The sequence below is a fragment of the Canis aureus genome, chromosome 8 (genome assembly GCF_053574225.1).
Source record: "Canis aureus isolate CA01 chromosome 8, VMU_Caureus_v.1.0, whole genome shotgun sequence".
In the NCBI taxonomy this organism is placed as follows: Eukaryota; Metazoa; Chordata; class Mammalia; order Carnivora; family Canidae; genus Canis; species Canis aureus.
This window is the reverse complement of record NC_135618.1, coordinates 62,205,383-62,232,328: the sequence shown is the minus strand read 5'-3', so window position 1 is coordinate 62,232,328 and position 26,946 is coordinate 62,205,383. Positions and strand designations below refer to the sequence as shown.

At 57.2% G+C, this 26,946-nt stretch overlaps 1 long non-coding RNA gene across 1 annotated transcript; it reads right to left on the bottom strand.

Annotated features, from left to right (window-relative positions):
• Nucleotides 1-2,630: 2,630 nt before the first annotated feature.
• Nucleotides 2,631-15,021, bottom strand: LOC144318159 (uncharacterized). Its single transcript, XR_013383988.1, has 4 exons — nt 14,839-15,021; nt 13,086-13,177; nt 11,385-11,567; nt 2,631-2,753 (listed from the first exon to the last, which is right to left on the bottom strand). It is a non-coding gene; the product is annotated as an uncharacterized LOC144318159 (long non-coding RNA).
• Nucleotides 15,022-26,946: the final 11,925 nt, after the last annotated feature.

Here is a 26,946-nt window from a genome sequence, read left to right as displayed (position 1 = left end):
CTTGAGGGATATGTAGGAGTTCAGGGGTGGGTAGGGGGAGGGTACCCCAAGCAGAAGATCTGCACAACATGAGCAGGGGGGATCCCTGGGTGGCACAGCGGTTTGGCGCCTGCCTTTGGCCCAGGGCGCGATCCTGAAGACCCGGGATCAAATCCCACATCGGGCTCCCAGTGCATGGAGCCTGCTTCTCCCTCTGCCTATGTCTCTGCCTCTCTCTCTCTCTCTCTGTGACTATCATAAAAAAAAAAAAAAAAAAAAAAAAAACATGAGCAGGGATGCGAGGGCCGGGGGCAGAGGCCCTCAGCGGCAAGTACGTCTGGTCTACACCTGCCTTGGGACCTACAGGAGCCCAGGAGTAACTAGCACTGTTTACGGAGCACCTACTGTGTGCAGACACCCAGTGCCCCCAGCACTCCTTCCTGCTCACACATGCTGGCCACCTCATGTCCCTCTCATGGGGAGGAAGTGAGGCCAGTAGGGGAGAGGGAAGAGCCAGATGTGAGAGCCACATCCACTGCCTACTGCAGGGCAGGCTGCTCCCCAGCCTCGGCTGCCCATCTGTAGAATGGGCAGGATGAGGCCACGTGGGCCCCATTAGTTCTGAGTGAGGCAAGAGTGGGCACACTGGAGTGTGGCCTGAAGCACAGTGGGTGAGGGGCTGTGGCCTCCAGTAGCCCCCACATCTCCCCACCAGCACTGTCCTAGCCCCAGACCTCTTTCTCTAGGCCTCAGACATTCTAGAACACCCTTCTGTCATTCTAAAACATGCTGGGGGTGCCTGGGTGGCTCAGTAGTTAAGCATCTGACTTGATTTTGGCTCAGATCATGATCTCAGGGCTGTGGGATCAAGCCCCGTTGGGCTCTGCACTGGATGTGATCCTGCTTAAGATTCTCCGTCTCCCTTGGCCCCTCTCCCCACTCTTCCTGCACTCATTATTTACTCTCTCTCTCTCTCTAAAAAAAATAAAAATAAAAATAAATAAATAAATAAATAAATAAATAAATAAATAAATAAATGAAATGAAATGAAATCATAAATAAATAAATAAAATAAAACCATGCCGGCCCCACCCAAGGCTGGGGTTCAGAGTCTGGACTCACAGGCACATCTGCCGATTCCATAGCTGTGATACCAACAAGCCTGCTCACAGTGCCAGCCTCCCTAACCTTGCCCCTGATCTTGGTTGAGGGCCCCCACATGGAGTGTTGAACCTCTGAACCTCCGCATTCTCATTTGTAAGTTGGGGGCAGCCTGACACCTGGTTCTCCAAGGATGGCTGAGAAAGTGACGTAGTGGTAAGTAATGGGCCCCAGAAGGAGGTCCACACCGCCTCCTGGGGCTTCTCTGTGTCCACCCTCAGCCCCATGCTGGCCTGGCTGGGCTGTGCTGGACTGGGTTTCCATAGAGCACTGCCCAGCCAGCACAGACCTTGCACCCACCACCTGACCTCCCTTGGGGGCCCAGAGACCCAGCACATGGCGTCTGGTGAGCGGACAGGGCTTGCAGGGGCTGGCAGTGAGCCCTGCGGGTTTGCGCCCTGGCTAGGTGTCCAGTGGGAAGAGCCGTGACGTGGTGACAGCTCCCACATTGGCCACACCTCCCAGGAGGCCGACAGGACAAAGTGTAGAGTGCTGCGTGATGGACGAGGGAAAGCATCATGAGGTAGAGGCAGAAACGACATCCAGAAAAGAAGTGTCTGGGACTGAGCCCCAGAGAGCCGGGTGCTCAAGCAGGGAGCAGAGCTAAGGCTGCCCTGGGGTGTTTGGGGTGCTAGGGAGGGCAACAGTGGGACCTGAGACCTGGGGGCACTCAGACTTGAGTCCTGCCACCTGCACTGACCCCTGGAGCTGGGAGCCGTGGAAGGTTCTAGCACAGGGACAAGCCCAGTGAGGGCAGCGCTTTGGGAGCCAAATCTGGGGGAAGGCTGACAGACGGGCCGGCGGCTGGGATAGGATCGGGGCGGGGGAGGGGGGGGGCAGGGTCCCGGGACGCTGGGGGCAGGGGTGAGGCCCCGCCCAGCCGGTCTGGTACTTAGAGTCATCAAGAATGATTCAATTGACAGGTTTGCGTGCTGTTTGTTAATTTACTCAGATTCATTCATGGGAACAGCTGGCTGGGTCCCAGCAGGGCAGCCTCACCGCCCACCTGCCGCCAGCCAGCCGGCTCGGTGCAGAGGTACTTACAGCTCAGTGGGCGCAGCCGTGGCTGGCCAGGGACCCCAGCTTCTCTGAGGGTGCTGGCTGGGACAGGCCAGGGAGGGGGTGCAGCCCAAGACCCAATGCCCCTACGTGACAGCTGGGCGGGGGTCAGGAGGAGGCCGGTGGGAGTGGGTGAGACACCCCCGGAGTAGGAGCTGTGCGCCCATCCACTCGGGGGGCCTGGGGCCTGGTGGCTCCCTTGGCCACCAAGCAGCAGGGGAGGCAGAAGCCGGGCAGGAGTCGCGGGGAGATGAGTCCTCGTCCCTCCCTTGGGGCCACCAGAGCCGGAGGTTGGAGGGTGAGGCCGCACAGGCCGCAAACAGAGTGGACAGTCTCCCCCTCTTCGTCTCTAGTCCCCAAAGCTTTGTTGTCTCAAGTCAGGTTAAGGGAAAGAAAAAAACCCAGAGACAGGTTTGGCCGGGGAGCCCGAGGACAGGAAAAGTTAGAGATATTTATTTGACAGGGTCAAGGTTGGCGCCTCTCTCCTCTTTCTCCCCAGGTCCCATAGGTGTTAGGCTGAGAGACATTTAATCGCGGGAGTAGCGGTTTCATATCTATAACAAAAATCAAATAATGCAAGATGATTTACTCCCCCTAGCAACCGCGGAGCTCACCCTTAGCAACCAGGCTAGCCTCGGGCTGCGGTGTAATCAGCTTGAAAATATTTCAATTATTGTGTTGATTTTAGTGGATTTGAGAAGCGCTGTGTGGAGAGCCGGGCACATTCTCCCCGCGACCCGGAGAGGAAGATATTGATTTAAACAGGTGTCAGGGAGGGAAAGTGGAGTAAATTTAAATGCGACGGGAGAGCCGCACACCGTACGCGGAACAGGGCCGGGATGACATTTTGTGCGCTGCCGTGAACAAAAGTGACTCAACGGAACTAGAAATTTCACCTTGAGAATCACCTCCCATCCACACAGTTAGGGGGGCGGCCGGGAGGGGCCCAGCTGACCCGGCCCGGGGGCCTGGGCTCAGAGCCAGGAGTGGGTGGCGCTTGCGGGAGGCCTTCGGGGTTGGGGCGGGGGGCGCAGGGAGCAGCCCGGGTGCCGTCAGCCCCTGACCCAGCCCCAGGCACGGCTCCCCAGACTGGCTGTCTTCTCTGAGCCCCGTTCCAGGGTCCCAGACCTCTGCCCCGGCTTCCGGGCGCCCCGACCTTGGCCACTGACGGCCTTCATTGCTGGCCTTCACCATAGCACTTGCTGTGCAAGAGCCATCCGTCTTCATCCCCATCCTGTCCTCTGCTCACTGCTGGCACCCCACACCCAAGAGGACAAGAGTGCTCCTGAGAGAGGCCCCCAGTGCTGTGGCCTGTCTCCTGTCACTCCAAACCAAGACTGGTTGTGCCCCCGTCCCCAGCACCTGGCCTGTTTCTGCTGTGGAGAAGAGGCCTAGGAGGTGTCCAGAGGAGGAGAGTGAGCTGCTGACCATCCCTTGGCCTTGGCCATGGAACCCTAGCCCACCACTTCCCTGAACATCAGCTCTCCCGCTGAGAATCAGGGGGATGATGGGAGGAAGGCCCTTCCCAGGGGTGCATGTAGCTCCAGGGCGGGCAGGAAACTACTCAACTCTTCTCTCCTCCTGAGACATCCTGTGCCCTTCTGCGCCCTCCTCTGCTCTGGGGTATGTCTCGGGCTACTGCAGGGCACTTAAGGCCACTCGGGTAGAAAAATCACTGTGAACCCCCAAATCCTGGGCAGATGCAGAAACACCCCCACATAACTGAAGGTCTGCACTGGGTTAGGCTCAGGCCTAACCTGCAGCTCAGGCCTGCTGCACTGGGTTAGGCTCAGGCCTAACCTGCAGCTCAGGCCTGCTGCGTGGGGCTGGCTCCTGCCCACCTCTGCTGCATTAGGGTCCCTCCAGGGCAGCAAGGAGAGGACAGCGGGTCCCTGATTGCAGTGCCCAGGCCTGGGTGTGATCTTTCTCTGGCTGGCTGTGGTTGTAGCTTCTCAGGGAGCCCCAGTAGAGGATGTAGGAGGATGTTCCCTTGGTGAGCATAGGCTTCTCCTCAGGCTGGACACTCATATCCCATCCTCTCCCAGCCTGTAAGTGACAGCAGGCCGGGGCAGGTGTGCGCCCCCCACCCCCCTCAGTGGGCAGAGGGCTGTGTAGTGAGATCAGCACCACCCCTGGATGGTCCTGCTCCTGATCCAAAGCCTCCAGGTTGGCCACCAGGAGCTCAGCACCCACCCCATGGCTCAGCCCTGGCCAGCTCAGGGTCAGGCCACCAGCCAGGCCTTGGCCTGGATCACAAGAGTGCCTTCTCCATTCCTTCCCCAAAGGATGAGTGAGGCCTGGTCTCTTCCCTTCAGGGGTGCCTACAAGGCCCCCCTCACAGATGCAAAGGGCCATGCAGGACAGAAGACTGGTCTCTGACCCCCCCAGCACAAGGTGAGTGGACCAGATGGAAGGAAGAGTCAAGAGCTTCCAAGAGGAGCCAGGACTCAGCAGGGATGCCAAAGTTCCAAGGCTCAGCACACAGGGAGGAATGAGAGGAGCTCCAGAGGGTCCTACATGGGGTTTGGTGAGTAGTTCTGGGTTTCCAGAGGCCCCTCTGGGTGCTGTGCAGGAGGGCTGATGGTGGAGGCAGTGGAGGTGGGATGGGCAGCAGGTAGGGAGGGAGGGTGGGCAGCGGCTCCAGGGGACAGGGGGCATGAAGGGAGAGGCTGGGGGTGCTGGGCTGCAGCAGGAGCTGGGTGGAGGGACCGAGGACCCCCATGTGCACGTGGGCGAGCTCCCAGGCCCCAGCCATGCAGACACTACCTACCCTTTCAGCTGTACAGAGGGGAGCAGCCATTTCCTGGCTACCCCTCAGATCACCAGAAGCCCAAATATGGCCTGCGGTGGGCCTGTGGGTCAGGTGTGACCTGTCACAGAAGGGGGTGGTGGGGAGAAGTGTCACAGAGTACCAGCCCCAGAGGGACTTTGGATGTGGTGGTGTTATTGGTTGTTGTCATGATGGGGGTGATGGGCACTCCTGCCTGGGGGGTGGGTGGAGCCAGGGGTCAATGCCTAGGGCAGCCCACCTGCCCACCCACCATGTCTGTCTAAGTCAGGCACCTGCACATGCCGGACTCAAGGGAAGGACGGGGGGTGGAACAGAGGAACTCCTTGGCAGGACCCATGTGACATGGGGCTTTCCTGGGATGGTGTCCAGGCAGTGGAGAATGACAGAGTCCCCGAACTCAGGATCCCAGGGTGCCCCGGTCCTGGGCCACGCCCAAGGAAATGCCCCACACTCAGGCTGTCCTGCACATGGCCTCAGTGACCATCCACAAGGGACTCAAGAGGAGCAGATGCAGTATACACATGCTGGGAGGGCCCAATCCTTGGCCCCCACCCCCGTGGGGCCCTCAGGCCATGTGCTGGCAGCTTTCCATGGCCCCTAGAAGGAGAGCTCAACTCCCACATGGTGCACCACACCCCTACAGTCACCTCTTCTCTGCACTCCAGCTACACAGACCCCTTTGCTGTGGCCGTGCATGCAGGTCCAGGCCATTCCAAACCTCAGGGCCTTTGCACTTGCTATTCCCTCTGCCCAGAAGGCTCCTCCCCAGACCTCTGCAAGGCCCACAAACTATAACTGCTGACATGACACCTGTCACTATATCTGCTGTGCATCACCCCCACAAACTAGATCTGCTGACATGTCACCTCCTCCTGTAAGTCCTTTCCAATGCCCTGGCCAGAGCATTGCTGTGACTCGCCTAATTTTATCTTCCATGAAGCACCTCTGACTACAGCGCCTAGAATGACCTGGTGTTATCAAGAGTGCTCCTCTTACCCCTGAGACCCCGCCTGGCAGGACCGACAAGCGACAGGGTGGGAGGCCTGGGGGGGTGGGGCTAAAGTCCAGCTCCCTGCTGAGCTCCCCAAGCCAGCGGCGCCTGCGCACAGGGGGCTGCATTATCCCAGGGGCAGGAACCCAAGGGGCTGGGCAGGTGGGGTGGGGTGGGGCCAGGACCAGTCACCTGGCATCACTCTTTCTCCTGCCTTCCACTTGGGACAGCAGAGTCTGAGAATTCGGTCAAATCTGGAGGTTCATCCAAATCAGACCCTCCCCAAAGTCACCACAGAAGAGATGGCAGCAAAGGTGCCTCCTCCAAGCCCCTCCATAGCACACGGTGTGGATGGCCAGCCGAAGGTCTGGGATTCTGAGACTCAGGAAGGCAAGAGGCCTGGCCATGCCCCAGCTCTTCTTGGGGAAGAGCTGTCTCCTGTGGAAGCCTCAGTCTGCTCATACAAGGAAAGGGGCCCACGCTGGCAGCAGCCATGGCTCATGTGGTCAAGTTTATTTGTGTTTATGTCTGAGCCAAGCATTCTCAATCTGGGATGCTCTCGAGGGTGCCCTGAAGTTATGCATAAATGCAGGAGTGAGGGTCCCAGCACTCACATGGGTCTCTAAGAGGACTCTGGCCTCCCAAGGGTTACATTCCACAGATCACCCCTAAAGATGGGGAAGTTGCCTATCCCTCACATGTGAGGAAATGAGGCCAGACTCCTCGAGAACCAGACTTGAAAGTTACCTATAACCAGGACCCAAACCTGCTGGCCAGATGCAGCTGTGGCACAGCAGCATCAGCCCCAAGTGCCCGTTCACCAAGCTGCCGAACCCCTGGCCACAGCCCTGTGCCAGGATCAACGCTGGCTCTGAATCTACAGCAAAACTCAGTTCTCTCCAGGTTTCCCGGCCCCTTTAGAACAGCAATATGCTACTTAAATGTGTATTTTTATTACTTTCTGTATTATAAGTAAAAATATTGTAATGCCATCTGATGATCCGCCAGCTGTCTATGTGGGAACCGGTGGCGCCATTCCGGAGTGAAACTCGGGCGGGCGGGCAAGCGCGGTGTGCTGTCTGGGGAGGCGCATTTGGATTTCTGCTTAGGTTGGCCCCACATATGCCAGGCCACATGTTCCCAGTCTGGGAACCGGATAATTGTGCCCATTTATCTTGTTGTAGTTGAAAGTGCAAACATTATAAAAATCACACGAGTGTTAGTGGTGGTTTAGGGGGAGGTAGAGGTGCAGACAGACCGTGCAGGCAGGACACCAGCCGTGGTGCTGGTGAGTGCAGGGGGGCATGGGGCACCGCGGCCCGGACCCCTCCTCACCCCGGCCCTGGCAGTACCACCGCGAGGGCGGCTCCCGGACAGACAGCTAGGGTAGGCACACTCCTGACAAACGGATCTGCGGTTAATAACGGGAAAGACGGCGTGGCCGTGGCCAAGTGGAGAAGACAACGGTTTCTTATCTAGACCGGAGGTTGCAAGCCGAGCCTGTAGGACAAATCTGGCCAATGCGAATTTTTTTAAACATCTTTGAAATAGTTGCCAACATTCGGAAATCAAGAGATGTTATAAACTCATCTAGACTTCTGATTTCTCTCAAAAAGCCCAAACCACTGGCAGATCTGAGCCCTGGCCTCTGCCTGACGAAAATGAGCCCGTCTCCCCAGGCCCCATCCAGCCTGAGGGGAGGTGACCAGGGCGCCAGCCCCTGGGGACCAGAAAGGAACCCGGGGTGTCCCTGTGGCAAGCCTAGCCTCAGCCCTGATTCACTAAGGGGTCTCGGGGGCCCTCAGCAGGACACAAAGGACCTCCAAGGTCAGCCCCACCTGTTGGGATGGCTCTCCGTTCCCTGCACCCTCTTCCCGGCCCCCAGACCCTGTTGTTTCTCTGCCACCAAGGACCAGGATTCTGGCCTATTTGGGCTGATGGCTACCAGCCCCTAGAACACAATCAGTGCTCCATCAGTGCTGTCTAATGGACAGCTCTCTTTCTGGCTGGCGCACCCAACAGGCACCACCCATCTGTGAGACTTGCCTGACCCCAGTGGGTACATGAGTTTATGGCCCTGCTCTGTGCCAAGACACCCATTTTACAGATGGGAAAACTGAGGCCTTGGGGGCTGCAGATGGTACAGGACCCAGTGTAGGCCCGAGCCTCTGGACTGAGAGTCCCCTCCCCTGTCCTCACCATTCTCTGAAAATCCAGATGGAAATGCATGTCCTCCCACACTGGGACAAGGCCGACAGTGTGGCATGCCACGCCTGTCCCCAAAGGCCTGGGGTGCAGTGAGGCAGGAGTGGCCTATGTCGCTAATAATGCTGGCAGATAGGGCCGGTCAGGGTGGGCGGAGGGAAGGAGCAAGGAGAGCATGGATAACAGTCCCAGCCATCACTTTGATGTTCAGCCCATGAAACTTCTCAAATTATAAAAGAGAATCACTTTTGAGCCTTTAAGTGGCTCCGAATAAACCGACTGTCCAAAGATACAATGAAAAACCGACACCGGCTCTCCGTAACAAGGCAGGAAAAATTGTCAGTGCTGAGATGAATATTAAAAGCCCTATCCGTGAAAAACACCCTGGAAATATGTTTTAAAGGAGCAGTGTGAGGCAGACGATTATCTAGGCGGCTGGAAAGGCGGCTGGCCGGCCCCACGGAGGCCCCCGCCCGCCCCGGGATGAGGGGTCCTCTGTGGGAGAGCAGAGAGGTCGGTGTTGCTCCCTGCACTGGGCCGGAGGCCCCACTCATCGGGCTGCAGGTGCAGGAGGAGGCCTGGCTGGCCCCAGGATATGGGGTGACCAGCAGTCTCATCGAGGTGTGGGGCACAGCCATGCTGTTGTGCTGACCATAGGCTCGTCTCCACCTGCCCCTCAGGCTGGGCCACACCAGTCATCGGTTCCCTCCTGCCTGAGGTCCCCGGGGGAACAGGGAAGGGCAGGTATGACATGCAAGGCCTGGACCCCCGGCAGGTGGCTCCTGCTAGAGAGGAGCTGGGACGGGCTTCCCAGGAGGAGGCAGGCCCCCTGCGAGCACCCACTTCTTGCTGTGTCCAGCACCTACAGCCTGTCCAAATCCAGGAGCCCCCGTGCCCCTGCTGATGGGGGTCTCCTCACACCCATGCCACACCTGGCCTCCTACGGGGCTGAGCTCACTGTCCACACAGTCTCCCCCCTCCAGCACCCTGTGTCCCCTCTGACGAGGGACCTTCAAACCCCCTCACCCAGCACCTTGGTACCGGGTGGGGGCCCAAGGCAGTCCCCTGTGTCCCCTCTGACAAGGAACATTCAAACCTCCTCATCAGCACCCTGATACCCACTGGGGGCCCAAGGCAGCAGGCACACAGGCATATAGGAGGAGGATATAGCTTCCTGCTTCCAGGGTCCTGAGAAATTGGGACAGACTCCAAACCTGCCTGCTGATGGCATGCCCACTGTGGAGGTCCTGAGGAGGAATTCTGGAAAGCTGGATCCCCAGGGAGGGGCCCCACGCCATTCCGATGCCTGGCCACCCCTTCCTTACTCACATGCACAGTGCCCCTGGACGCCCTCAGGGATGTGGAAAGACAAGAAGACCCTCTAGTCACACCAACAGGCCACCACCTCCCAGCTCTGCTGGCTCCCCTGGGAGCTCCTCTCTGGGCCCCTCCCACCCCCCCACACACACCCCCTCCCACCCCACCCCCCGCCACCATGTACTCTGGAGAGGAGGCCAAGGAGGCTTCTGGAGGTGAAGTCATTGCCCAGGTCACTCAGGTTGGAAATGGGGTCCTGGCCTGCTGGCTCTGTGCTCATGCTCCTTCCACCCCTTGGGGCTCAGGTCACAGCCCAGGTGTCCAGCACCTGCCCCAGGGCACAGACTACACTCCCCCACTGCTGGCATTCCTCTGAGGGCCCTCGCTTGACCAGAGCAAGCAGCGAGTGGGCCTCTGGAAGCCTCTGGGGCCTGGAAACTAGGGTGGCTGGGGGGCTGGGGGCTGGGGGGCCAGGGAGGCAGGGGAGGGGTGCAGTCTTGTTTTGTCCTTAAAGCTGCTTCCTTGTAATTAAGAGTAAACTTTGTAGCAATGTCTCTCTCGCTGTTGTCTCGCTTGCCTCCCAAATGATAAATTGTTAATGAGCACCTGTTACAATGCTAATGAAAGTGGGTTCGTGTGTAAATAAAGAAAATTTAATAACTTAACAAGGTGGATTAAATGCCCCACCTCCTCCTCTGCTCTAATCCGGGCCAAGCAGCAGAGCTGCCATCTAAGCAGGGAGCAGCAGCTAATGCATTCACCTCAGAACACTTTCCAAAATATAATTAATATTTTAAAAATTTATAAAACTGAAATCAGAGGTCTTGATTGTAACAAACAAAATATCCATCTTTAATCTGCTACCCAAGGGCCAGTAGGGCCTCCCTCCCTGGCACCCGCCCCTCCATGGTTCCACTGGGAAAATGCAAACAGGATCCTCCCAGGGGCCGGGAGGGCTGTGGTGTGGGGACAGGGAGGCGGCTGGCGCCAGCCCTGCAGCAGGAGCTGGGGCAGAGGCCCTGGGTGCCACTCAGGGCCCTAGGTGAGACTTTCACTTAGCCCCCTGTGGTGGGATAAAGTCGCTGGCCTGGTCTCCAAAGCCAGCTGTTCTAGAACATGTTTGTCCAGCCCCCAGGCAAGCATCTCTCCCAACTACTTCCCTCCTCTGGACTCTGACCTCACTTCTCAGAACTTCGGGGTGAGAGTGGGGGTGGGGGGGGCAACAGGAGCTGCTGGGTGGTCTCAGACCCCATGCTACAGAAGAGGTCCCTGTGGGCAGCTCCTAGCAACTGACGGATGGGGCCTTGGGCAAGGCAGTCGACCCCCATGAGCCTCAGTTCTTCCCTCTGGAAAGTGGGAATGATCCTGGTACCACCACACAGGACCCAGTGAGTGCTTCACACCTCAAGGCTCCCCTTTGCAAGGACTCCCAGTGCTGCTGGGGAGCCCTCTGGGGCAGGGTCTGCTGAGAACATGGAGACAGAGCCTCTCCTTTGTCCAGCTCTGGACCTGCTTCCTTGTGGGACTCTGCTCCAGGCAGCACCTGTCAGGGATCTCCTGCTGGAGTACTGTCCTCCCAAGGTAGGAAGGGACGTCGAGCTCTAGCCCCACCCTTGCAGCACCTGCCCTCTGCCCTGGGCCCTAGTTGGTGGTCTCCTGGGCAGGGCCCCTAAGCCATTGGCTGTTCCCCCAGCCCTGACCCGTCAGGAAGGTGGGCATCTGTGGGGCAGGGGCGGGGCTCTCCTGAAGCCAGTCTGCAGCCAGGACGCTTCTCCCTGCAGTGTCCCTCCAGCTATTCCAGAGCAGAAGGGACAACACACTGCTTCAGATGAGACTTTCAGGGTGAGGGACCCAGGGCCTGTCTTCTGGGTGTCCACTTACCAAGAGGAGAGAGGGAGAGAACACAGAAGCAGATAAGCTGGCGGTTCAGCTCTGCCCCTCATCTGTCTCTGTTTCCAGGGGGCTCTGGGCTGGAGGGACATCCCTGTGGTGCTCAGCCTCCACTGCACCGGCTGTGTGCTGGGTGCTGTCCTTGGTGCTGGGGACACGTGGGACCTTGGCCCTCTAGTTGGAGAGATAGACAACTCAGTATAAACTAGAACACCGAGCAGTGAGAGGTACTGCCCAGAGACCCAGGCAGGGAGTGGGACAAAGAAAACGGGCCAGTGGGGTGGGCAGATGGCATCATAGCCAGTGTGGACAGGCAAGGTGACATTTGAGCAAGATCTGAATAAAGCAAGGAAGGAAGCCAACCAGGTATTGGGGGAAGAATATTCCAGAAAGAACACATGCACAGACCCACAGCAGGATGGATCTGGTGTGTTTGGGGAAAGCAAGAGGGCAAGGGGGTGGTTGGAGGGCAGGGAGCCCCTCAGGTGACAATGGTGGCAGGAAGGGGGTGTCCCTGGGTCTGCCCAGCAACCTCGCCCTTACTTGGAGACCCTCCTCCCAGGGTGCCCCACCACGCTGCCTCCATGCTGACACCAGAGCTTCCTGCCCGCCTGCCTCAGATCTGCCAGCAATTTAATGCATCATGGTGTCACCGGACATCCAGCCATTTTTCATGGCTTGACCTCACTTTTAATTAGAGACTAAATTATTCATGCTGTTTGATGGGAGATGATGCTTGTGAGGTGCCTGGGCCCTGGGCCGGCTCAGCCAGGCTGAAACCAACCTTCAAATCAAACCTAAGTGGCCAGGAGGAAGAGAACTTGCCTACGTGGCTCCTGCACACCCTGCATCCATCACCCACCTGCCTGCGGGCGTGTGCGGGTTTAGGGGGAAGCCCTGTCTGTCCTGGAGGACCCGGAGCTCCTGCCCCACTCAGAAGCACCCAGGGCTCGGGGTCAGGCACATACCCCAGCCCTGGCTCCTTCTGGGTTGAACCTGAGGGGCCTGCGTGAGCGCCCCCCGCACCACCACCCCTCCAGCACACCAATGACTCCCTTCCAATCTGAAGCAACAAACATTCTCTGAGCACTAGGTGGGTGCAAGGCATCTCCTGGGTGTGACCCAGCTGTGACCTGAGCTGCTCCTGCTTCTCTGTCCAGGAAGGGCCCACAGAAAGGAAATGCCAAGACGGCAGAGGGGGCCATGGGCACACTGAGGGTGGCCAGGTGGTCCCAGGAGGCTTCAGGAGTGTGCACAGCTGGCCTCCTCCCCCCATGCCAGTAGGTGTAGCTCCCCTCACAGGCCCCACCCCCAAGCTTCATTCCATACCACCTCCTCCAGCTGGGGTGGCCCTCTGGCAGATCCAGGCCTGTGGGTGTCTGGGGTCTGGGCCATAGGAATGCTCCCAGGCCAGTCCATCACAGTCTTGGCTTCAAGAGCCATGGAGTAGGGGCAGGAGAGATTTCCACAGCATGGGGGGCTGGGGGGTGGAATCCGAGAGGAGACACAGGATGGGGAAACAGGCTCAGAGCAGGTAGGGGACTTAGATCACTTGAGAAGTTGGTGACAGTGCCAGGATAGGGATACAGAAGTTTCCTGGCACCACCCTGGGCCATCCTACGTCCTCACCCCCAACCATTTCTCGCACCCCCTGGGACAGGACTGCCCCCAGGGCCCCCAGAAGCCACCCACCTGACCGCTGCTCCAGGTCCATGGTCTCTGGTCTTAGGTAAGTCTGTGGCTACTTTGAGCCTTTTTCTGCTCTGCGGCCTGGGGTGCCGATGCTTCCTACACAGGGTCACATGAGCATGAGAGGCAGGACCCCAGGACACCACAACCCTCAGGCCTGACCCTCATCAACCTGAGGCACAGCCAGCATCCATGCTCATCTATGACCATCAACCTCACAGACTTGCTGGGAAGACCATGGGAGCCCCTGGAAGGTTCTGGCACACAGTAGGTACGCAGCATAGGCAGGTCCCAAAGGTCACCATCTACCTGGGTGTTGCCATGGTGGGCAATGTGTAACAAGGAGCCCTCTTCGAGGAGCAAAGCCCTGATTTGTAGCATTTTCCCATTTCTGTGGTATAAATATTCTATTGCGGCCACTTTCAAGTCAGCAAGGTGAGGTTACCAACAGTGACATGGCTCTCCTGAGCTGAGGGGAGCTGCCTGTGACACACCCCGGATTCCCTGGGTCTCAGGTTCCTCATCCCTAAAATGAGAGACGTGTCAGATGAATCCTGCATGGTCTCAGCCTTACCAGAGCCAGGGTGGGGAAGGGAAGACAGCCCCAAACTCCTCAGGGGGCTCAGGCAGATGGGCTGGGGCCATGCAGCTCGGCCATGAGGCAGGGGCAGCAGGAGAGGGCAGGGCAGGCAAAGGCTCTCTCCCTTCCTCTCTCTCTGGCACTTCTGTCCCCACATGAGGGGTCCCCAGGGCTGGTAGGTGGCTCTCAGGTAGCCAGCAGTGCAGGGGCTTGTCATTTCAGATGAGCACAATTGCCCCATGTCAGAGGCAAAATGGATGATGGGGAGAGGCTGCTTCTGGCCCCGAAGTCTAGCTCAAGGACTGCCCTGCCCTGCAGCCCTATCCAGCCCCAATCTCCCCTCACATGGTCTATTCCAGCCTCCGTTCCCTGCTGTCAGCCCTCCTGGCAAGGCAGAGTGGGGAAGGCATCTTCAAAACCCTGCTCTGATATTGCTCTGCTGTGTGTCTCCCAGCAAGTGTCTGACCCCTCTGGGTCTCTGCTTCCTCCTCTGTCAGCCTCTCAAGAGTGGAATAGGGCCAGGACAGGAGGATCAAGGGTTTCCCTTTCGGCCAAATTGGGGAGAAACACTGGGCAGGAGCTCACCCTGGAGGAGGGATGTGGGGTCCCAGAGCACCAGTGTGGGGTCTCCGGCCCTGGTGTCGGGAGGGCAGGAGTGAGCAGTGTGGGAAAGGAGAGCCCGACTGGGGGTGGGCAAGCCCCTGGTCCCCTGTTCCCCATGGGAAGATCCCCCATGTGGTCTGTCACTGGGCCCCGGGGCGGCGGCGGCGGGGGGGCGGGGGGGAGAAGGGGGGAGAGGGAAAGTCGTCTGCCGGGGTTCCCACGGAGGGCTCCTGGCCAGTCTGAAAATGGATCAATCGGGGGATGCAAGCCCCTGGGCAGGTCTCCTCAGATGGGTGGGTAGTCCCCTGTGGGGGACAGGGGTATCCTTGCCTAGCAGGAGTCAAATTTGTCCAGACAGAGCACCTAGGCATTCACCCTTCTCGGCAGTATTCGGAAGAAAATAAATTAAGTGCAACAAGATTGTTCCAAAGTGCCGTCCCCGCAGCGTCATAGTGCTAAATGACAGATGTTTCGCTCTGAAAAGTGGCTCTAATGTCTGTGCAGTAACTTTGTCTCAAATGATTTCAGCAGACGTCAATAGAGGGGGACTCACAGCACAGTGTCACCAGCCACTCGCCTGGCACAGATGCCACAGGAGGCACAGAGGGCGGGGCAGTGCCCCCACGTCCTGGGAAGAGCAGAGGGAGAAGCAGCGCCCAAGGATGGGGGTTGGCCAGGAAACACGGGACCCAGCCCAGCAGGAGGGGCCAGACTCGGGCATCCTGAGCCGCAGGCCCCTAGGACACTGTCTTGGGACTCGGGACACAAGGGAAAGTGTCCACGCTGGGGCGGCAGGAGGCCCGGGTGTCAGACCAGTGCAACACAATGCCAGAATGACCTGCACAGGTTGATGCCCCTCCCTGGACCTCAGTGTCCTCATCCACAGGTGTGACCTCACTGGTGGGATGCTGGCCACATGCCAGGCGCAGGGCCAGGGTGAGCCCCATGACGGGTGCTACCATGGAGATAAGAACTGACAGCCAGGGCCTCTCAGGGGAGAGAGGGGGCACCTGAGGGAGGCCTTCGAGGATGAGTAGGAGTTTGCAGGAAAGGCAGCACGAGCGGTGTGACTCTGTGTGGCCAGATGCCTGCGGAAGGGGAAGGGCTCCAGAGGACCAGGTGTGAGGGGCCCAAGTGCCCTGGGCCTCATTATGTGGTGACCAGCAAGCCACAATCAGATCTTGGGAAGTCAGGGGTGTTTTTCCTTCCGCTTTACAGTTCCACCTTCCAGATGTGCTGTAAAGCACACAGACAGGTGAGTCCGCTGATCGTAAGGAAAGCAGATGTCAGCAGGACTGATGGGAAAGACATCTTGAGCAGAGCACCGCCAGCCTCCCATCCCCGCACTCCCACACAGGTTTCAGGAGTGAGGCAGCACCCTCCTGGGCACTCCCGCATCCTACCCCTTGCAGGGTGGGGACCAGCTTTCTGGGGGCAGGAGGGAGACACAGTGAAAGCGAGCAGTAGACCTTGGGACCCCACCCCCATTCCTCTCTGGGCCTCAGTCCTCCTTCCTTAAACAGAGAAGGCTGGCCTCAGTGGCCGGGAAGGCCTCTTCCAGTGTGCACGGGATCCTGTACCCTGAGGAAAGCAGACTTACAGGGGGACACCCCACAATGTTCTGGGAGGTTGCACCTCAGTGGCTTCTGAATTATGTTGGGGACGGGGCAGCTCTTTCGTCCCCTGTAAGCTATTTGTAGCAGCTCATACTTAACAGAGCAAGCGCTACCCACAGGTCAGGTGCTGCGTAAGCACTTTGTAGCATTACCGCACTCAGAGCTCCCCACCAGCCTACTGGGCCTTGCATCATCTCCATTTCACAGATACAGAAAGCCAAGCACAGGGGGGTTAAGCAATTTGTCTTAGGTCACACAGCAGGTAGTGGCAGGGCTGGACCCAGACTCCTGACCGTAGCCACTGCGGCTCTGTCCCTCCGCTACCCAGGTAACTGAGAGCTCACCAAGCTTGCTGGGGGGTAGGGGGGTCGGGGGTGGGGGGGGTAGGCGGTGGGGGGGACAGTTCTGGCCTCACCACAGGACACTGGGACCAGAAGACCTCACCAACTAACTCAGGGGCTCCCATAACACTCTGTGGAAACCCTAAACCTAGTGATATTTATAGGACTCACTTCCACAACAGCTGTCCCAATAAGATAGCTCGTGACTCAAGGAGCAGGGAGTGATGGGGACACAATGGCTTAGTTTTCTTTCTCCTTTTCCCTTAAATCACGGTCTTATTTTTTCAGAACAGAGCGACCACTTGAGTCCCTGACTGGGCAGCCCCTGGCATCTCTGAGTGCAGCACCTAATCCTCCAGCGCTCTTTATCAAATACCCCGGTCTTTAAAGTGTTATTAAATGCCTTTTTTTGGATTATAATTTTTACTCTTGATTATATGATGACTATATAATCAAATATTCATTGGATAATGATGATTAAAATATATAATCCCCCAAAAGATGTTTAGAACAATTTAGGCTACCATTGACTTAATTAAGGGAGTTAGGGGATTAGCAGGGAAGTAAAGGGCTAATTTTTTTAGAACTAATTTCGTGGTTCTTGTGGCTCTGAAATCAGAGGGAAAAAGGGATCGATGGGGGTGATAGCAGGCAAGGATACAGTGGTCACCTGCACCAGGGGACCTCCATCCTTCCAGGCGGCAGATTAGGATGATCCCACTGGTGCAGAAGGAGTGGGAGCCCTCCAGGTGCTGAGCAAGCAGGGGTCAACCTGCAGAAGCTGAGTGCACGGGACCCGTCTCCATGCCGACTAGCACGCCTGGTGTCCCAGCCCAATGTGATGTTGCTCATGCTGCCCATTAAACCGAATGACATTCACACTCTCACTTCTGTGCAACCCTGAGGAAGCCTCTGGGGTCCACTGCCTCCCTGGGTCCTCCTGGGGTGGGGGTTGGGGGGCTCTCACTGGAACCAGAGTCTGTCACCTAGCAGGGCCGGCTCCCTGTTCATGGGAGGCTTGGCTCTACATGCCTCTCCAGACTCCGCTTGAGCTTCAGCTGAGTGCATGCTGTCGTCTTGCATCTTTCTAAATCAGAGGTGGTAGAGGACAGAACCATGCCCTTGGGTTCCAGGTGACAGGCTTTACTAGCCTTGTACCATGCCAAGGCCACCATGCAGTGCAGGCCACTGCTTCCTCAGAGCTTAATTTGTGGAGCATGTGACTCTGGCTCTCAGGGTCATGAGCTCGAGCCCTAGGTCAGTGGTACAGTTTACTTCAAAGAAGAAAGAAAAGGAAGGAAGGAAGGAAGGAAGGAAGGAAGGAAGGAAGGAAGGAAGGAAGAAGGGAGGGAGGGAGAAAGAAGGAGGGAAGGAGGGAAGGAAGGAAGGAGGGAGGGAGGGAGGGAGGGAAGGAAGGAAGGAAGGAAGGAAGGAAGGAAGGAAGGAAGGAAGGAAGGAAGGAAGGAAGGAAGGAAGGACCTGCCCAGAGTCACAAAGCCAGAAGACACTGGCCTAGCTACTGGGCACCTCCTCTCTCCCCTGCCCCTGGTGGCCGCATGTGACTCTTACCCTGAAGCTGAGAGAACCCACAAGGGAGGGTTGGGAAGTTCCCCCTGGTCTGGCCCGCTGTGCCCCCCCTTCCCTTCCACCCCCTTCCAGGCTGAGTGGGGCGGTCTGTTGCGATGCCTAAGCCCAGCACACAGTGAGATAAGTAGACATTTGCCTGAGAATTAACTGCTGCTCATTGACAGGCTGCAGAAATCCACCCACCAACGGGCACTAATGCCCAGTCTGCACTGGGGTAGGGGAGGAGGGGAAGGGAAGGGAGAATTGGGGCCAAATTCCATAATCCATATTTACATAAATCTGCAGCTAAAAGCTGGGAACAGCCCTCCACCCCACACGCCAGTTCCCTCCACAGAAACCGAGGCCAAGGCCAGCCCAGCCTTTCTCTCTTTCTCTCTGCCCGCAAGGAGGGCTCCAGAGATAGAAGCATGCCCCCGATAGAGACATCTGCCCGGGCCCTGACGGCTCAGCCAGAGAGCAGGCCTCCTCCCAAGGGAGCCAGCCAGGCAGGAAGGGGGAACAGCCCTGACTTCCAGACAAGGACATGAGGCCCCCCCGCCTCCTGCCCCGTGGGCCTGGGCTACTGGAACAGAGCTGGGGGGTGGGGAACTAGGCCTTGTTCCTGGCTTTAGTGTCCTGAGGGGGAGCAGACTTGTCCCCAAGTCTTGGTGAGACCCAGTGGGGTTCCCTAGTGAAGACACTGAGGCCTGCGGGTGTCAGAACCCTCACCCCAAAGTCACCCCAGGCCCCAGGTGAGACTGTGCCCACCCTATGATGAGAGGTAGTGAATCCACTGGTGCTGCCAGAACAAATATCCCAGGAGGGGGTGCTTAGACTGCAGACACGTATTGTCTCTCGGGGCTGGAGACAGAGAGGTCCGAGAGAGGCCCGAGGTGGAGGTATGGGCAGGGCTTGTGTCTCCTGGGCATGAGGACAGCTGGCTGTCTTCCCCATGTCCCCATGTGGTTGCCCCTCTGTGCCTGCCTGTGTCCTTATGTCCCCTTCTCATAGGACAACAGTCTTCTTGCAGTACAGCCCACTTCATGACCTCATGACCTCCTTGTACTTTAAACCCCTCTTTAAAGACCCTGGTCTCCAAAGATACTCACATTCTGAGGAGTGAGGTGGGTGGCTGGGGCTTCAATGTATGAATTTTGAGGAGAGGGACACGGGTCAGACCATAGCATATGCTATCCCCTAAATCCTCACCACCACCCTGGCAGAGATAAGACAGGTGGGTATACCCGAGGGGCTCAGGCCCCAGGGCCTTCCCATGCTGTGGAGACCCTGAGGTCCCCTGCTCACCCCCCTCTCAGCCTGCAGAAAGAGGCATCTAGAAGCCAGTGCCAGTCAACAAGCCCGGAAATCAGCTCAAAGAGTGGGAAATCAGCCTGACCATCCTTCCACCTTCTCCTGACTGCTGCTCAGCCCTGGAAGCTCCCATGAGGTCAAGGTCAGGAGACACAGGATGGGGACTCCCAGGTGGGCTGTGGGGAGCTGAGGTGCTGCAGACACTCCCAGCAGCGCAGCCCCACTCCCTGTCTTGTCAGGCTGTGGCCCAGAAAGGTGCTCAGGCAGTGTCCAGACAGCCCCAAGTCCCCCTCTGAGCAAAGTGACCCCCCGTGGCTGCCCTCACAAACCCCACCTAAGATAGGTCATCCTAAGTGCTATGACAAAGCTCAGGGCCCCTCACTGACACCCAGTAAGGTGGCACCTCACCTTACTTCTGGACAGGCATACAGAGGGGCCGTATGTGCTCGGCTGTGTGCTCTGGGCCCAAGCCCACCTTCCACAGCATGTCCCACAGAAGCTCTGCTCCCCAGCTGTGGCCTCTCCCTTTGGCCTTGGGCCATTACCCCCCCTCCCCATCACTGTATTTGGGACAGTGGGTAGTAATGGATTTGAACCTTCAGTCTCCCTCACCCACAACAAAGCTGGGGGTGTGGGGCAGGTGTATTAACCATGTCTTCTTATTTTCTGTATTCCTTTTTTATTCTCTTTTTAAAAATTGGTTTATTTATGTATTTATTTATTCATTTGTTTTAAGTATCGCTGTACTCAATATGGGACTCAAACTCATGACCTGGAGATCAAGAGTTGCATGCTCTAGTGGCCCAGCGCCCCTTACTTTCTGTACTCTGGATGCTCTGGCATCTGCTACTTCAGTGACTCAGTGACTCAGGACAGAAGGTTCCTCCCCAAAGGAAAGAACTTGCCCCAGGACCATTCCTTTCAAATGCAAGCCAACCAATCCAGAGCCCACACTGGAACCGCCTCCTGTCTCTAGCTCTTATGCTCCAGGAGGCATTATCCGGCTGCTAATAGCTAACCACCCAGAGCCAGCTACCCGACAGACAGGGACAACCTCATGCCCTCCAGCCTCCCAAAATTATTCAAACTAGCCAGTCCTAAACTTGCTCAAATTCACTGATCTCATGTCACACACTTCTTCCCTTGGACACCACATAAAAGCCCTGGGTCCTGCTTTTTCCGTGGCCCCCTCACATCCTGGTGCTTCCCCATATGGCCCTGCGTGGTGGGCCTTCTCTCCTGGATCCAGGAATCCCTGTAAACTTCTTCCTTCATGACAGTCCTTTCTGTGTCCGCATGTCTCATTGTTCATGATTAAAACAAATCCCGGGTACACTTTAGCACCCATGTCTGACCATTTCTCACAGGATCCTGGGGCGCAGAGGCCTCCGCATCATCCTGGAGTGTGAAGATAGGGAGTATGTGTGCCCCTAGCATGTTGTTGAAACACCTGAGCAGGGGCAGGTGGGAGGGATGATGACAGTGGCTAGCAGGGTAAGACAAACCAGTCCAGGCCTTCCCCCACACCGGGATTACAATGCTGTCCCAAGGCTCCTGGGACACTCCCCACCTGGGACAAACACCCTGCCACTCAAGTGAGGAGAGCAAGACTCAGAGAGACCCCAGGGTGGGTCCTGCCCTGCCCTCTCCAACCCTTCTAGTTCAGGATGTTGTGCCCAATCCCTCAAGCAAACCTGCAAAGGCTCCTAATGAACTCTGTTCCTGCTTTTCCTCGGCTCCCTCTGACCTCTCTGCTCTGCGTGGAGCAAGGTGGCTGGCCCAGTCCTCCCTCCTGCCAGGGTCTGTGGGTCTCAGTGACTGTGGCACCAGGGGTCCCAGTGCTCCTCAACTCCAGCAGCAGCCTATCACCTGCCCCCAGCACCCAAAGGACGCTGGGTGAGGTCCTTACTAGGGTCCCCTGGGGTGGGGGCTACTTTCCTTTTCCTCCCCAGTCCCCAGCAAAGTGGCTGCTCTAGACTTTCCAGGGTCAGAAGGAATCCCATAGAGCGCTTGGTGGGAGGAGGGACAGGGCCTGAAGGGAAAGAGGAGAATCCAAGGAGGAGGAGTAAGGAGGGAAGGAAGGGGAGCCCCCAGGGCAGAAAGGAGGAGATGGGGGTGCCTGCCTATTCTGAGAGCCAGGACACAAAGCCCCACAGCTAGTGTCCAGCTCTAGAGGACCAGCAACGGGATGTCCTGCTGCACCCCTGTCTTCCCACACTCAGTTCATCTGCAAAGCCCTGTCTGCTGGGCCGAGTGGCCTGAGTAGCATCTGCAGGGCACCAGGGAAACCAGAGAGGAGCTCTGCAAGCTGTGAGGAGGTGGCTGGGGAAGGAAGGCGCAGGGAGGGGGGAGGCTGGCCGGCAGAAGGTAGACTACACCTCACGGGGCTCCAGAGCTCCGTCCTCCAGAGCTGCCCCAAATGGAGGCCCAGGGACGGCCTTCGTATGCTTCATGTATGCTTCATCCCGGGCAATGCCAGGGAAGGCCTCAGCTGGGGGTCCTTGCAGCAAGGGAAATGGGCGCCCTTGTGGTGACACATTGCCACCACATGCCCTGCAGCCAGTCTTGGAGACCCAGCTCAGATGGCGACCCTCCAAGCTCCCAGCCTGCCTTGTTCAACCTCAGGGCCCTGAATGACTGCTCCACACCAACTCCTCGCTCTCCCCGAACTTCTGGCTGTGCCTAACATTGCTGTGTGAGACAGGCCTCACTTCACTCTCCTTAGAAGGGGGACAGTGAGAGCACCCATCCCACAGGTTGTTTCAAATATGCTTGAGGTGGTGAATACAGAGTCCCAGAACTGACCAGTCCAGCGCCCCCTGCCCCCTGCAGGTGTCCCGCAGGGCTCACCCCGAGCCCTCACACCCTGAAGCATCTGTGGGAGCAAGGGGACAACCTAACACACCACCTGGACACAGGGAAGCTACGCGCCAGGAAGTAAGATCACCCCCTTCCTCCCCCCCTCCTAGAAAAGCCCCCGGATATCTGGAGGTGCTGCTGTCCTGGCTGTCAGAGGAGAGTATTTCTCCGCGGCCCCCTCCTGGGGGGTGGGGGTCAGGGGCTGGGGACCCTGCCGAGAGAGGAAGCTGCCTCCCAGCGGCAGGAGGTAGCGGTGGACTGGGAAGAGGGCGCCTTTGAAAATCCTGCTTGTGTACCAGCCCGCTGGATGAGGGCAGTGTTGGGAGCTACACTTTTTAAATTAAGTGAATAATTAAGAAGTAGTTGATTATCAATTAGCTAATTAAATAATCCATTTTACTTTCATATTCCAGCTTTCCCCCTATGTTTTCTTCCTGACTTTTTTCTTTCCCCTTTTTCCTTTCTTTTTCTTTTTCTCTTTCTTTCTTTCTTTCTTTTTTTTTTTTTTTTTCTTTTTTGGTTAATCACTGTGGCCGCGGTAATGAGCCGCCGCGGGTTGCCAAGCAACCGGCTCCCAGTTAAACAGTCCCAGCTGCCTCCCGTCCGCGCCCCGGCGCCCGCGGGGGGCGGGGACCCCCTGCAGCCCCTTCTGTGCTCGGCCACTGCCGAGACCCCGCACGCGGCGCAGGGGAGGGGCGGGCCGGGGGTCCCGCCAGTGCGCCCCCCATCATCCACTCTTACCCCTCGCACCCCAGAAGGAAAGCTCAGCTGCCCGCACCTTCCCGGGCGCCCCAGCGGCGGCGCCCCAACGGCGGCGCCCCGGGGCCTCAGTTTCCCCGCTGCACAGCCGCCAGGACCCGCTGCGGAGGGCTCGGGCCGCGGAGATAGGGCCCTGGGGGTGAGGAGGAGGCGGTCCGCGGCGAGGTCTGCGCGCCCTCCGCCCGGCAGCCGAAGCTGGCTCCTGGGCGCCAGGTGCCAGCCGGGAGGGCCGGGACCGGGGCGGGGGCGCACGCCTCCGTGGGGCCGCCCTGGCTGCCGCCGCCTCGGGGTCCCCGGCAGGCCCGGACCCACCCCGGAGGCGCCCTGGGCGCGGTCGGCCCAGCCGGGACAGTGCGCACCCGCGCAGCCCCCACGCGACTCCTGCGGGGTCCCCGTCCTCTCCCGCGCTCTCCGCCCTCCCCGCTCACCAACTCAGCTCTGTTGTCGTTGTTGTTGTTGTTGTTGGGGTGTGTGTGTGTGTGTGTGTGTGTGTTTCTCTAATTCTCCGGAGTTACTCTTTTGTTGCCAATTGTTTCTATGCCCCGAGGCCACGCTGTAAATGAGATGTTACATCTGCACGGAGCTAAGTAAACACTTTATAAATGAATAAATAAGTGAATAAATAACAAATAGTCATCTCGAGGACCGGACTGGCTGCCAGGGCTCCGGCCGGCCTGAGAGCATCCTGTGCCCGGAGCTGGAGCGGGAGGGAGTGGGTTGGGAGCCAGCATCGTCCTTCCTCCCTGCTGCGCCCCACCCCTGGTCCAGCTGCCCCTCAGCCAAGTGTCCCTCTCTTTCTCCAGCTCCCCAATTCTCCTTCAGGGTCTGTGACATTTTTCTCCCAGATGCCGTTTGGGATTCATCGCTTTCACCCACCGCTTTTCAAACAAAAACGGATTGTTGCTGCAGCTCTGAACCCTGGGTCCGCGCCTGAGCATGCCTCTCAGCGGGCGGCGGAGCTCTGGACCGTCACGCCCCACGGAAGCCCCGACCCCTCCAGCCCCCACCGTGGGGCCCTGCAGCTTGGCCCCACGATCAGGCTGGGGGCCTTGTGCATCTGCCCGGGGTACACGGGCGGGAGGGTGGGGGGCCAGCAGCCAGCGCCCCCACCTCCCAGCCGGGCCCCTGGCCCCAGCGCTGCGCTGGAGGCACCAGGCAGGCCTCCACCGTAGAGCCGAGACTCAACTCCGAGAGAGGCTGAACTTCGCAATTATCACGGATAACAAGAACAAATGAAAAACCACTCATTGAGTAACTGATATCAATTATGAAACCCGGCTTTAGAGTCTGGAATAAATGATAGAGGAATCGGCCTGAGAGAGAAGGGGAGCAGACGTGTTATTATTTACGCCAGATTAAGAAAAGTATCCAATTTGCTGGCCATCTCCCTCCCCGTGGGAATTGGCATCAATTTTATTATTGTTCCTCCGATTTTAATATTCTCTAAATGAATTACTATTGAGCGAGGTAGTTAGTCAATAGTTTAATGCAATTAATTATCTTTAAATCGCTTTATCTTTTTTTTTTTTTTTTTTTTGAGAGAGAGAGAGAGAGAGTCTTAACTCCAGTAAGCAGTTGTTTACAGGAAAGTCCGGAGAGAGTGGGTTTTGCACGGGGGGGGGGGGGGGGGGGGGCCCAGGACTCAAGGCGGGCACCTGGTGAGGGGTCTTCCTGGTCCAGAAGCAGGGCAGCGTTAGATCCTAAAACCACAAGAATCTAAGGGGTGGGCCACACTGGGAGACCCTCCACCTCAGTTGAACCCTGTGCCTGCGGAGGCTGAGCAGGTCCAGCAGAATGTGCTGGACATGAGGTGTAGCCTAGGTGCCTCTGAGTTTTGTTTTGTTTGTTTTTATTTTAAGTAGATCAGAAGGAAAAATGAAACTCACAGGCTAGTGTTTCCTTTTTGGACTTTCCTTGGCCCTACTCTGGCAAGATGGAGTAACAGAACAGCCGGAGCTGGCTGTTCTCACTCCTGGCTTCTCCTCCTCCAAGGGACTGGGAGAGTGGTCTTGGGCAAAGGTCTAGGAGGAGAGAATGTAATAGGAGGATCAGTGGGGACTCTGATGTTATTTCCGCTTATTATGCCCTGGCTTTCTTCTTATTTATGGGGTTGGGGAAGGCCTCATCTCTCCCCACACACACCCTAACTCTACAGACTTCCTTCCAGGTTCACTTTGGATCCCCAGCCCTCACTGCTGGCAGCTCCAGGAACCCAGGAAAGGCAGCTCCAGCCTTGCTTCAGGGGGGAGAGGGCCTGGCCTGGGAGGGGGGTAGGCCCAAGCAACTAACTAGAAAGCCCTCTCCTGGTTCCCAGATGCCTGTTCTCATCTATCGCCCTGATTAGAAGCAAGAGGGAGAAACCATCTCCACTTAAATGGAGGGCTGAAATGTTTCCAGAAAAGCCCTCTCTTCCAGTGCCTCTCCCAGCCCTGACCACAAACACTGGGGAACAAAGCTGTCTGCTGTGAGGTCGGGCCAAAATGGAACACTCACCAATGCAGAAAGGGAGGAACTTTTTTTCTAGAGCTCAGAATAACTTCTCCATGAGATCAGGATACCAACAGAGGAGTGCTGGGGGGATAGGTGGGGGGATACGTGGGGGGATCAACAGACCTGCCACCAGATAAATCATAGATCATAGATAACCTTGTAGATAGTCACTGGCGTAGGCCAGGCTTAGAACCCTGTGAGTAATAAAGAATGCTAATGCACAGGAGCAGGCTTGTACAAAGTGCCGTGCATTGTATCTGACCCCGTCTAAGACATGTTTGCTAGTTGTGAGCGCGGCTATGTGAGTGCAGGTGGGTGAACCCAGACCAACAAGGCTCTCGGGAATGCCAAGACAATCCCTGAGAATTTTCCTCTTCCTCCCATGGAGCCACTGATCAGCCCCCAAAAGATATGCTGGAGCTTCTCACCATTCAACGAAAATTGAATCCCCCCGAAATAGCACTGAGGACAGGACCTGGTATTTCATAGTGTTTTAAAAGTAATATTCTGTTTGTCGGTGCCGTGAAATAGGGCACCATGAACACTACAAGAAATAAAAAGAGTAATTTCTCAGTGGAGAAGTTGCCTGTTTCCAATTCAGGGCCTCGATGGCTGGAACCTGGATGCTGGGCGCTTGAGTCCGACCGACCAACCGGGGTGGCTCAGTCCTCACCGGCCAGGAGCCCCTGCCCCTCCCACCTAGCACATCTGGAATTGGCATCAGGGGCGCTGGGGTCTCAGGAAGTTCTCACACTTCACGACTCATTAAACTCAGAGCTTGGATTCCTCGGGAAAGGGGATGAAGGGGGGAGTAGTGCAGGAAGGTGGGGGGGGTGAGGATAAGGAAGGGTGCCCCTGCCCAGCTCCTCTGGCAGCTGCTGGCCCGAAAGGAGGGGTGGGGTGTGATCTGAGGGGAGCCCCCACCCCAGGGCTTGGGAACTGGCCAGGTGCCCACCTGCGTGGGACAGGCCTGAAAGCACCTCTGCTGCGGGTGGGGGAGCCCAGCACAACTCTCAAACGGAGGAATTGCCTTCCAATCCCTAAAGGTCTGTGTCCACTCAAGAGGAAGCATAGGTCCTTGGTGGCCTGGACAGAGTGGGTGGAGGGGGCCACCTCTCAGACAAGCACCCTGGCCCTCCGAGAATCATTTCTCTTGGACCAACGAAATGGAGGAGATAGTGCCCACCCCGCCAACCCGGGAGGCCTGGAGGGGCTGCTGGCGCTGCTGGACTAGGCTGGTCCCCCTGGCGAGGTCTCCAGGGGCCAGAGGGCCTTGCAGCCTCTCCTCCTCACACTTCCATTTGATGGTTACGGATACTGCCTTAATGTCTGAAGGGGATAATACTTGGGAGCTTAAAATTACAATTGCTTCTACTTAAATTTATTTGATGGCCGGAGCGTTCCCGTTATACACTCGTATATGGGTTTTCAATATCTTAAATGTTTAAAAAGGTTTTATTCTGTACTTACACTGAGTGAAATTAAAAAGAAACAGTAAAATGTTTGAAAATGAAGTGCATTATGTTTAATAAATTTAAAATGAACAAAGACTGCTATATTGCCAGCAATATCATTCCCTGCCCAGGGGCATTAATAAAGACTGGAGGTTTGGAAAAACAATATTTTCTATTAAAATTCTGCGCTGTGTTTCAATATTAAAAGGATATGTGATGAATTTCCAGTGTTACCCAGACGGGGTCAGAGATTAATTTCATTTCTTTCTGGTCAGCATTCTGTCG